Here is a 12,770-nt window from a genome sequence, read left to right as displayed (position 1 = left end):
CCATTCTTACCTTCAGGGACATGTTTAGAAAGCAGCACTAATAATAGAGATAAAAATCCAAAATCTTCAGTTCTGCACTTCAGTAGATCATTAGCATGATAATCAGAAGTTGAACAGAAAGTAGGAAGTACTTTCTGATTTTGCAATGTCAACCATACATTGGCTCAGCATAATGATGAGAAAGCACAGCATTATGCTTATTGTATCTTGAGAAATGCAAATTAACTGCGAAATCAGCCATGTGCGATCATTTGGGGGAGGGGAATCAATGCAGTTCTCTGTACCTGATCCTCTACTATGGCTCTACAAATGCTAGTTACAGGTAGGTAGCCGTGTTGGTCTGAGTCGAAGCAAAATAAAAAAAATTCCTTCAGTAGCACCTTAAAGACCAACTAAGTTTTTATTTTGGTATGAGCTTTCGTGTGCATGCACACTTCGTCTACAAATGCTGTTGGACTCCAACTCTCTCATCAGCCCCAGCCAGCATAGCCAATGAATGAAAGGAGCTGTAATCCAACAACTGGAGAGTCACAGGTTCTCCACCCCAATCTACTGTTTCCTGATAGCATCTTCAGAAAATACATTTTCTATTACAGAGATTAATCTTCATGTTAGGAAAGCAAGTCAGTGTGATGTGCAATGAACTCACAATAAGAAAACACGACAAGTATTAGCTTCCCAAAACATATATAATAGAAGGTGAAAAAGATACGGTACTTACAGCAACACATTTTAGGGTACACACTTTTCCTATCCCACCCTGAAGCAGGATAACCCAAGTCCAAATCCACACAGCATAAATAAAGAACATTAAGTGAACCTGGGCTAGCCCACCATCTCTCAGGATAACTTGGTGGGCAGTTATGTGTGATTCCACTTTCAATACAATTTACACCTGCAGAAGTTTTGGGGTGTGACATATTGCTTCATTTCCAATCAGTACATGTCTCTTAACTTCCTGTTGAAATCCTGTAACTGTTTATACCACAAATGGACGGGTGTTCCACTTTTCTGGCAAGAGTGCTCCAGACCACAATAATGCAACAGCATTGGGGAAGTATCACAGAACAACTATTAAAGTGGAATGATGTCCAAACACTACAGTATAAATGCACCACTAATGCACTATTATTGCATCAGGTCGCTTCCAGACAACTTTTCTAATGAGCATTTGTTCTGATTTGTTTGTGGGGATATTACATGAAGTTGCATCAAGCAGGCATTGTTCTACACTTTCTGTGCATTTTCCCACCACTTTCCTTATTGCAAAAAATCCTATCTTTTGTGGAAGCAGGTTTGTTTCACAATAGCTCCAAATCTACTTTAATTGTGCAGGCTGGGATATAACTGAATCCCACCCAAAAACACTGATAGTCTGGAAATGGTCCTCCCTAGCTACATGAAAGAGACATGTTACTGAATGTACTCACAAGTAATCACAAGTTTACAGATGCACCTAGCACAGAAAATCCACTTTAACAAAGAAACAAACTTTTCATAGTTAGGAAAGTGACTGGAAATACACTGAAAAATGTGGAATGAATGGCCAACGAGAAGACATAAGAACACCCCTTAAACAAATCAGGATGAATGCTCATTGTCATATAACTACCATGCAAACAAACAGAATGGCCAGATAATCTAACCTTCACATAAGCTTTGTGAAAGTAAATCAGGATGAATGCTCAATAGGTAATATGGAGGAACCCTCAGAGAGAGATGTCAATACTGAGTGTGTTTTAATTTCAAGATAGTTTAGACATGAGTTTTGCTAGTTAGTTAAGAGTCAGGACATGTGAATGTATGTATCTGTATGAAATTCACATATGCAAATGTATAGTGAAAATTAAGGTCTCTAAGTCAGTTCACACTGGTTCTAACATTATGTTTTGCTGCAATCTCAACTGCCCTGTAAGCAACGTGGTCCTTAATAAATACAAGTTGAAAAATGAGGTCAAGAGATAGGAGATCTGGAGCCTTGTGGGACTCATGGTTAAGTCAAGTCTCTGGCCCCTTCAGTGTTAGCAGCAGCTTTTACAGCAGGGTTCAGTCAGGACCCCACCCAGGCCAGGTAGAAACAGGTCAGCAAAGCAGGGGGCAGATCTTGTAGGACTTTGTGCATTTTGCTCTTATGGGTGAGAAGCATAGTTATATCGACTAGCAAGCTGAACACAAAGCTTCCCACAGTTCAGCCTGTTACAAGGCAAGTTACATTTACTTGAGCATGTATCTCGATTCATAAAACAAAGATGAAATGACAAAGACTAGAGGGGTATTTTCATGCATGAATGTTTGGCAGTGTGTTACTACGGGGCTTACTGGAACCCAAAATCCAAGGATTGTGCATAAATGTCCATCACAGAAGGATTGGTAAAATTAGTGGCAAAGCAGCATTAAGCTCACAGAAGCCTAACCAAATAGTCACATGAAAAATAAGGGGTGATTTTTTTAAAAGGCTACAATCCATTGCATAGTTTCCCCTTTTGCTACCAGTATAACACTTTGTGCAGCCCAAGTCTGTGCACATTTACTCAGAAGTAAGACCCACTGAAGTCGCAGGGGCCAACTCCCAAATACATGTCATAGGATTACAGACAGAGAAAAGCAACAGTATTAGCCAGCTGGTGGTTTATACTTGAAATGGGAATATTTTAACTTTTGCCTGAGGCAAAATCAGAATGCATATTCATCTCCCAAGACTGCCACTTCATTGCACCATGAAAGAAAAGGTGGAGCACCAGATGGAAATATTTTAGGGCTGCTGGCAGCACAAGGCTTTGGAAGAGGAACTGATTTGCATTCAGTTCTCATCCAGTTCTGAAATCTAAACACATTTTCACCACCGTGTGCAGCCTGCCAAACAGGAGCCATGCTTAAGGTACCTGTTTTAACCCCTTTTTTGCACTTTCAATTTAATAGCACTTGCAACAAGCTGGAGATGTGTGAAGCTGCCAGCAGGATGTACGGTAAAAGGTGAGCAAGATGACTCAAGGGATGAATCTGCACTGACATTGTCCTCAGATGATCTCAGTGAAAACAAGCAGGTCACAATTTATTTTATTATCTAGTCATACAGACCTTGCAGATCTACCATTCTTTATTAAATATCTGCAGAGAGAAAAATACCAAAGGTCAAAAGAGCAAGAGGAAGAATCTGCAGGTGTCTAAAGAGGGCCTCATACTGATCCCCAAAGGAGTCATTAGCAGAAATCTTACAACTAGACACAGAGAGAAACAACGAGTTATGCTATACTTCATTATCTCTTTTCATACATAATAACCTAGCCACGTCTGAGTGCAATCTATGAAGCCTTTACTATGAATATATGTAGATTTAACTACAGTCTGAACACTGGCGAGGGTGGGGAGAGACCAACTTGATAGCCTTAATGGTATAGGTAAGCATATTCAGGGTAGGTAATTCTGAATGGAATTAACATATTATGTATCCAAAGCTCACCCTAGTCCATTGGATTTGGATTAGAATCAGTTGGCTTCACCCAAAGATGTGCAGGGAATTTAAAAGCATGTAGGTTACCACCTGTGACCTGGGTCTATGCCCATCCTGCCTAGTAGATGCTGCCTGGGGATATTAATACATCTTTCAGGGAGGGAAGGACGCCAGGTGGCCTGTAGTTGTCTGGCTCCAACTCAATAAACGAAACCGAGATGCAAATTTCCCCCAGCCAGTTACTGCCTCATTTTTAACCTTCCCCTTTTGTAGAATAATGTCAAGTGAACAATTAGTTTTCAACTTCATCTTTTTCGGGATACTATCAGATTTCTGGATTGTTTAGCTTGGACGAAGGCATTTGCAGCCTTGCTCAGCAAGCAATCTTTATCTAGTGTTTGATACAGGTAACAGTAGCACTCTATTCATCCTGCGATATTTTTCTGCTATATTCATACTATTCCACACAGGATACTGAGCAACTACAATATTTGGTGCAGGGGTGGGGAATGTGTGGCCCTTCTGATGTTGTTGGACTCCAACTCCCATCAGCACCAGGCAGCATAGCCAATATCAGGAATGATGGTTGTGGTAGTCTAACAATATGCGGAAGGACACAGACTCCCCACACCTGATATAGTGAGACCATCCTTGACTGGTTCTACTTGTTTTTCTCAACCACGTCCCAAGCAGGTGATTATGGGGATTTCCCTTATCACTTCCCTCTGGGGTCACAAGATTGATCTTGACCCTTCCTGCTCATACACATATGTAAAGCTACTTGGCACCATCATGTGAAGACTTGGGTTGCTTCCAGATGACCCTAAACATTCATCCTGATTTGTTTGCACAACGTTTAAATGGCATCAGCAATTTACTGATCAATCATTCTGATTTGTTTGCAAGGTTGTTAACACAGCATTGCATCAATCAAATGCATCAAGCTTTCCAGCAATTTCACCTGGCAAGAAGGTTGTGAACCTTTCTATATGTTGACTTGGCACCCATCAACTATTAGCCATGCTTCTGTAACCTCAAACAAAGGCTCTGTAACATGATCTATGATGGGCTGCCCCTTATGACTATGAAAAATTCAGCTAGAGCAGGATATACTAGCATAAAATGCAACACTGGGTTGTGTCGCTGTCTCAGCACCTACAATGGCTTTCTATTGTTTTTCAGGTACCACTCAAATTGCAAGTTTTCTATATAAAAAAAATTCTAAACAGCCTGGACCAAACACACCCTAAGATCCACCACCCATTCCTTTTCTTCACCAGTTTCCAATATCAATTGCCTCTTGGTAGCACCATATATGCACTACATCAGACACATACCCCAAATCTAGAGACTCCATCCATCTGGGCACTATAACACATGAGCATCTTTTGAAAGTTCTTTCAGAACCCTTAATCTGAGCTAATGGAAAGTTGCATAGTTCCTTGCATAGATAGAAAGCATCAATAAGGACAACTGTGTAGCCTTCCCCAACATGGTACCTTCTACATATCCTTGATACCTAACAGCTTCCATCCATCCCAGCCAACATGCCTAATGGTCAGGGGTCACAAGAGTTGTGGGAGTACAACATCTGGAGGGAACAAAAAGAGAGAAGCCTAAGTGTCATTATCATCTTCAGAGTCCTCCTTCTAAGTGACTCCTGAAATTAGGCCAGGTTTCGTAAACTGAAGGGCAGCACAGATCTACAATAAATGAATAAATGAGCAAATGACCTCATTATGTCACCTAAACCAGTATGCACACAGCTTTTGCACTGCTCAGTATCAGACAGAAAAAGGAGACCACAGTGACTCCTCCTGCTTAAGCTGTCAGGGCACTCTTCATAGGAGACCTGCATGAAGAAGCCAGGGGAGATCTCAGGAGGAAGGTTTCAGTCTCAATGGAGAGGATCAATGCCTCCATTCAAGACAAAGTGTGTTTGCATTGCTGTGAATGTGAGGAGAGACAGCATTTTTCAGGGGAAAGTGGGAAGAGGCGCATGCACAAAGGAAAAGGAATGCTACAACAGTAGACCCATGGCAGAAAGTATTGTGAGCTACTTAGTAGGCCATTGGGAAGGAGCAAAACAGAGGGGGAAATGAAATGAGATTTCAAACCAAAATCCAGAGAGATGTGAATTTGATCTTTACCAGGCACAGCCTACATTTTATGCGTCTAGCCAGCAGACAGGGGAAAACAACAAGACCAGAACCCATAGCTACACTTTGACCACCAAGCCAAAAGTGTGCACAGAATAACTTATGAAGGGCCATTTATAGTCTCCTATGACATGCCACTTACTCCTCTCAATCATCCCAATGCACAGGAAGGCTCCTAGTCATGTGGACCAAAGGAGCACTATGTGCATCCATAACTCAATGAAAAAGCACAGATACAGCATGCCAAAGCCTTCAGTCATTACTGGCTACAGAATCCCAGGAGAAATGGTTGGGAGGAACCAAACAGACAAACCAAGACAGAGCAATGAGATATCCAGTTAGTGTCATTTGCACAGACCAATCATTTTTCTCTCAGATCCATTTACTCCAGAACACTTCTCGTTTTGCCAAGCCTACTTCATCCCATTCAGAAATATATTCGACAACTGCTGCATGTGTTGGTTAGTGTCCCATGCGACCTTGTGATCAGTTTGGCCCACAGCCACCCCTGCATTCCCTCTCTCCATGCAGCCCAGTTGGTAGGTTTTTCATCACTGGGAAAGTCAGGTAGAGGAGGCAACCCATTCACCATTACTAGTACAGTACTTCTATTTCAAAGCTATAGGCAATATCCACAGTCCTACTGTGTTGTTGTAGCAAGGAACTCACTGTTCCCTTGCCTAGTTTGTGTGCCTCTCTTGGGAGACAACTGAGCAGAGCAAAAATTGGAGGGTGATATGGTTCCCTACCTGCCAACCGTCATGAGAAAACAGACAAAGCTGAAACACAGCTTCACAACATCCCAGCTTTTATTAAACCGTATCAGTGGCAGGTATAAGTTCTAACAGCAACACAGAAGAATCAAGGCTGTTGTCTCTGCGTTCTTGCAGGATTTCTGTATGCTTGAAAACTGCAAGAGAAAGAAGAGTAATGGATGCAGGTTTCCTTATCACTCTTCGTGTTGGCTACCCCTGTTTACATTATGGGCTATCACACCTGATGGAAAAGCTGTAGGCACCAAGACAGCAGCCCAACAAAGGCATATCTGCCTTCAACTGGTTATTGCTGCTGCTTGCTGCAGGTGCCATTTGTGGTCTGCATACTAGGGATGGGAATCATCCTTGCCTCTCAGAATATGGAATGGCTGCCTTGTTGCCTACGGGGAGACAAGTATGGGATGGTAATGAATAACGGGGATCAGCAGCAACTGATACGTCCAGTGACTAAGTGCCATTATGGGTAGGTGAGTGAGCAAAAGCAACAAAGGATGCTATCACTAGGTGCAATTCCACCCTGCATGCCTCACCTCAGCTTCCCAGTCTCCCACTGGCAGGCCACTCTCCCACTCTATGTTTGGAAGCTTCTCCTGTACGGGAAGGCAATGCAGTCATTGCAAGAACACTCACCTGTCCATTGTAGGGACTGGAATGTTTGTCTGCAGTTGCAGCTTCTTTTGCTCCATATGCTCTGGCTGTACTGGAGTAGAGAAAATACATCATGAGTGTTTTGCCAGCTGTAGCAATAGACAGAAATAAGTGCCTTTCATGGATCACTGCCTTGTCGTGGCAAAGGGGCTTGAATAACTCAGAGAAGCTATGAGCTATGCTGTGCAGGGCTGCCCAAGATGGACAGGTCATAGTGGAGAGTTTTGACTAAACATGATCCACCTGGAGCAAGAATTGGCAAGCCATTCCAGGATCCCTGCCAAGAAAACTCCATGGTTCTCGAAGCTACAAACATGAGTCTGACCAAACTGCGGGAGGCAGTGGAAAACAGGAGTGCCTGGCGAGCTCTGGTCCATGGGGTCACGAAGAGTCGGACACAACTAAACAACAAAAAGTGCCTAGCATTCACTAGCAAAGGTGGCTGTTATCCACTGCATTCATTGGTGCTTTGTGGAAGCTCACCAGCATGTGAAATAAACAGAAGTCCCCTTTCTACACTGTGCATATTTATCCTGTGTTCCACAGCTGTCTGCTGTGAAGGGAAGCTTGTATAGTTAAAAGTTTCCCAGTACTGCAGGGATTGATGGGAGACACTCTTGAGGCCATGGGTGGCCATCACATTTAATGGGAAGGTTGGAGATGTGTAGGCACCATATGATGAGACATAATGCCCCCCTCCCTGGTGACCCCCAACAACCACCTGACCTTGCCTACCTCTTGTGGGGTGCTTTTTCCCTGCAGCTCTGGTTGCAGGCTTAGAGTTGCATCTGGCGTCCCGAGGCAGAGGAATTCTGAGAAGACAAGTGTTGCTCATCAGTCCTTCATATCTTCTTTGTTATCCTTGGCTTTGGGGTGTGTGTTGTTTGTGAACAGTGCTCATTTCGTGCCATTCATTTCATTCATTAGATCATTCATTTACTGTTTTTTGGCCCCAAAAGGAGACCCTGTATTGACTTACAACAAAAACTATTAAGACACAGTGATATGTCCCCACCTGTTGGTCCCTAGTTCTCTAGACAGTGATGGAGATCCATGCTATAGTTTTGATACATGAGATCTGTGTTCAGTGGCTGGGGCAAAAGGCCAAACTGTGCATTATGTGGGAGGACCATGATTGGATCTGATTTTTGTTCTTACTGAAATGCAGCCATGTGGAGTGGGGAGCTGCAAATTTCTTTGCAGCAGCATAGGGAAGGGTGGAATAATAATAATAATAATAACAACAACAATAATTTATACCCCGCCTTCCCCAGTCAAAACCGGGCTCAGGGCGGCTAACGCCAATAAAATTACAATAAAACGTAAAAGGAAAAAAACAATTAACTAAAATACAGGTTAAAATACAATTTAAATTTTAAATGCAGCCTCATTTTGAATGGCCCAAATCAGAACCATAAGGGAGGAGAACATAGGGGTCAGACTGGGTCCAGGCCAAAGGCCAGGAGGAACAGCTCCGTCTTGCAGGCCCTGCGGAAAGATGTCAAATCCCACAGGGCCCTGGTCTCCTGTGAGGGAGTGTACCACCAAGTCGGGGCCAGTACTGAAAAGGCCCTGGCCCTAGTTGAGGCCAATCTAACCACCTTATGGCTCGGGATCTCCAAAATATTATTATTTGTGGACCTTAAGGTCCTCCACGGGGCATACCAGGAGAGGTATTTTCCATTGAACTATTTTTCCCATACTCTTTTCCTAATCAAAATTGTCCCCTGGCCCTCTTTCCCAGGGAAACAGTAACCTAGGAAAGGGGGTTATGGCTATAAAAAATGGGGCACCAGTTTCAGTATCTTTTTGCCTTTGCCACTACTGTGATACCCTCTGTGCTGAGAATGTAGGGTATATATTTAATAGTAAAATCAACATTAAACAAACAGGAAAATAACAGACCCACTGGCTTGAAAATATTGGGCTTCGTAATACAGTACTTTGCAGATATGCAACTAAAGAGGAAGAAACAGCCATTTAGGTGGCACTATTTGAAAAAGATCCCTCCTTTCATTTGGGAATAGCGCTCTCTTTGACAGTGATACTCTGTCACCATTGGGCTGACTTTTTTATGTTCACCAGAAACAATAGCTTGGAATTTCTCACCCTGGTAATCATGAACAGTTTTTTTAAAAAAACGCAAACATGCAAAGGATCTCCTTTTAAAGGAAGATCCTTCTTTATGCTTACAATATATATGGCTTCTGTGTAATAGATCTTTCCTTTGGAATAGATGGATTCATATGTTCTGGGAGCAAGTAAAGAAAATTGAAGCAATGTCATCTTCTCAAAGTCCTCATTCTCACCTTGTGGGTGAAGCAAAAACCCTGAACATAAAATCAGAATAATGCACATCACTTATTCCTAGAGCTGGGAGTTCCTATTCATCTTAATGGCCTAGATCCAAAGAACAATGCAATTATTTTTGCCAATCATATCTCCCCATGCTGTGTGGCCTCTTTTGGAACCAAGGAGAAATTTCCAAAGTCGTTTGGGGCGCATGGGACTTGCAACGAAATGTTGCACCATGGAGAGCTCCTGCTCACTGTTCACTGTTCCAGCCCTACCTTCCTCCATGATTTTCCATTTCTCCCTCACCTCATCCCTACTGACCAGGCATAGGCAAACTCGGCCCTCCAGATGATTTGGGACTACAATTCCCATCATCCCTGACCAGTGGTCCTGTTAGCTAGGGATAATGGTAGCCTGCTTCTTTGGAGAAAAGCAATGACAAACCTAGACAGCATCTTAAACAGCAGAGACATTACCTTGCCGACAAAGGTCCGTATAGTTAAAGCTATGGTTTTCCCAGTAGTGATGTATGGAAGTGAGAGCTGGACCATAAAGAAGGCTGATCACCGAAGAATTGATGCTTTTGAATTATGGTGCTGGAGGAGACTCTTGAGAGTCCCATGGACTGCAAGAAGATCAAACCTACCCATTCTGAAGGAAATCAGCCCTGAGTGCTCACTGGAAGGACAGATCGTGAAGCTGAGGCTCCAATACTTTGGCCACCTCATGAGAAGAGAAGACTCCCTGGAAAAGACCCTGATGTTGGGAAAGATTGAGGGCACTAGGAGAAGGGGACTAGGACAAGATGGTTGGACAGTGTTCTCGAAGCTACGAACATGAGTTTGACCAAACTGCGGGAGGCAGTGGAAGACAGAAGTGCCTGACGTGCTATGGTCCATGGTGTCACGAAGAGTCGGACACGACTAAACGACTAAACAACAACAACAATGGTAGTTGTAGTCCCAAAACATCTGGAGGGCTGAGTTTGCCTATGCCTGCCTACTGACAGTCAACATTCTATGGACACTGCACTCTTTTAGTCCTTCTTGGACTGTTTTGGATATTCTCCCCACCATCAGCACCATCTTTACAGCTTTTTCTCAAAAACAAAATTCGGATTGAATCCAACATAGGATTTCTGCTCGTGCAACAGAACATTTCCCCAGGTGTGTTCTAGAGGTTCCCTCAACCCTGCCCCAGAGATCTGGGAGGGGTGTGAAGTTCTGTTGTACAACCACAAATCATTGCATTAGTGGAATGATTGGACTGGATACCACCCACTGTACTTTTGTAAGCCTTTGGGTTCCCAAGTGCCGTAATAGCTCCTGTGTTTCAATGGGTGGTGCTGTTTTGGCTACATAAAGCAATGGCACTCACACCTAAACATCTGAAATAGAGGGAATGATGTGGGGCGGGGAGATAGAGAGACTGCTGCTCAGAGAAAATCTCACAGTCCCATTAGGCATGCCTAAGCCCTGGGATGCACCCAAAGTGACTCTCTGGATCCTGGCCAAAGAGTTCTTGCTTTGTGATAATATTCCAAACACATCAAAATTAGGATTTAACCATTTCAACCAATAAGCAAAAGAAGAAAGCAATATTCCTATAGTGCTCCTCCTTCCCTCTTATCCTGTCTCTCCAGACAAACTTGCAAGCTGAAATTCACACAGACAAAGCTATTATGACCGATTTCGCTGGCACAGCTCTACACCCAACGCTAATTAGCCCAGTTCTCAGCTGGTGGAAATTACAAGGCTCAATTGCAGCTCCATATAGTGGCACAAATAAGTGTGGGCTTGGCCAATAAATTTATCATAGTGTGCTGAATTTAGTGGCTGAAAATAAAAATAGATGGGAATGTTGAATGGGATCAAGTAAGATCGCCACATACAGATCAGTTTCATACAAAAAGCATAAAATTGTATGCTAGTAGAGTTTTGAATCTCATGAAATGTACACACATACCACAAATAGAAGTATCCTCATTCAATTGCTACTATATTTGCTGAAAAAAATTAAAATTGGCTGAATGTCTGGTGTCTGTAGGCATTATCTGCCACAAATTTCACTTTACCAAGGTTTAAGGTGGCTTGAAAGTCACTGAATCAGGACCTCACAGCTGGCATGATTAACTAACTTGGAGCTCTATAGATTCATTTTGAGAAGTGGAATCAAGTTACAGAAAGCAATGCACTAGTGGCTAATATTGCAACGCATACTGAATTTCAATAGATATGTAGATATATCCTGATATTTACTCTGGAAGCCACTTGGATTGAAATCAGTAGAAATGCTTTGGAGCAGGTAGCTTTACTGCAATTCTAAAAATGCAGGAAACAAAACTCTTTCAGAAATTAAGCATTTTAAAAATAAATAATAGGAAGTAAAATGAGACTTTATCTTAAAACTAAGGGGTTAGAAATGTCTGATTGTTCAAAGATTGTATATTTTACACACCATAAACAAGAATAACACTTCTTGCAGCAGCAAACAGCTCACCTGTGTCTGTCTGATATTCCACAGCCCCAGTTGTGTGTATACATTCCCCAGAGGATTTGAGTATTTCTCAGCCTAACACTTTTGGGTTCATCTGCATCTATTTTCCCAGATTTTCATCCTTCTGTAATAAATGCTTTTGGTCTTGTTCTTCAGTGCCATACGTGCTTTGAAAGTGGAGCTGCCATTTGTGTCAGGAAGGGTGTTTTGCATAAAACTAGGTCGTGCGCCATGATTTAATGTATCATTTCATCAAAAGAAGCAGAGATGGTGTCATCTCTAAAAAATTTCTATGCAGCTTTGTAGGTATATATAGACTTAATTTCCATTTTCAATTATCAGGCACCAAATTGTAAGGGAGGGTTTGAAGTTTGCTTTTATATGGAACAGATGTTATGATTCTTTTAGAATGTGCAGAACAACAAAAACTACTCCATATCATCTCTTTCCCTTCTTCTATAGGTTACAGAACTTTGAGAATTCTGCACATCTAAAAATGGTGCATATAGAATAATGCCTAGTTTCCACACCTAAATCTCTCGGGGATTAATGGTGTGTGTGTGTGTGATCAGAGCAGCAGCTTTTCTGCGGAACCACAGAAGTTCGAACCATCTGGAAGGGTTACTATGGAAACAGCAAAGGACTGGGGGAGGGAGGGAATGGATGCCATGACAACCTTTGGGAGTTTCCCAGGAAACCAAAGTTGCTATGGAAACTGCATCACTCAGGTCCAAATTAGTAACTTCCGCTGCAAGGCGTGTTTGCCACTTTAATCTTCTTGTGATAGATGCAACCGCTTATCTTAAAGGCATTGGCAATGGATAGAAATGCCCCCTTTGTTTCTAAGGTTTGGAAGGGTTTCAACTGAGGCTACAGTCACTGAGAAAAGCCCACCAGTGACTTATCAGAAGCCTAAAACTTCATGATATGCAGAAACCTAAACAC

The 12,770-nt window shown here is 42.5% G+C and overlaps 1 long non-coding RNA gene across 1 annotated transcript; it reads right to left on the bottom strand.

The window, feature by feature from the left end:
• Nucleotides 1–2,898: 2,898 nt before the first annotated feature.
• Nucleotides 2,899–11,421, bottom strand: LOC148685062 (uncharacterized). Its single transcript, XR_015951059.1, has 3 exons — nt 7,770–11,421; nt 7,017–7,086; nt 2,899–6,520 (listed from the first exon to the last, which is right to left on the bottom strand). It is a non-coding gene; the product is annotated as an uncharacterized LOC148685062 (long non-coding RNA).
• Nucleotides 11,422–12,770: the final 1,349 nt, after the last annotated feature.

Source organism: Zootoca vivipara, chromosome 7 (assembly GCF_965207765.1).
Source record: "Zootoca vivipara chromosome 7, rZooViv2.hap1.1, whole genome shotgun sequence".
Classification (NCBI taxonomy): domain Eukaryota; kingdom Metazoa; phylum Chordata; class Lepidosauria; order Squamata; family Lacertidae; genus Zootoca; species Zootoca vivipara.
Note: the sequence above shows the minus strand (reverse complement) of the source record. Positions and strands in the feature narration are given on the sequence as shown.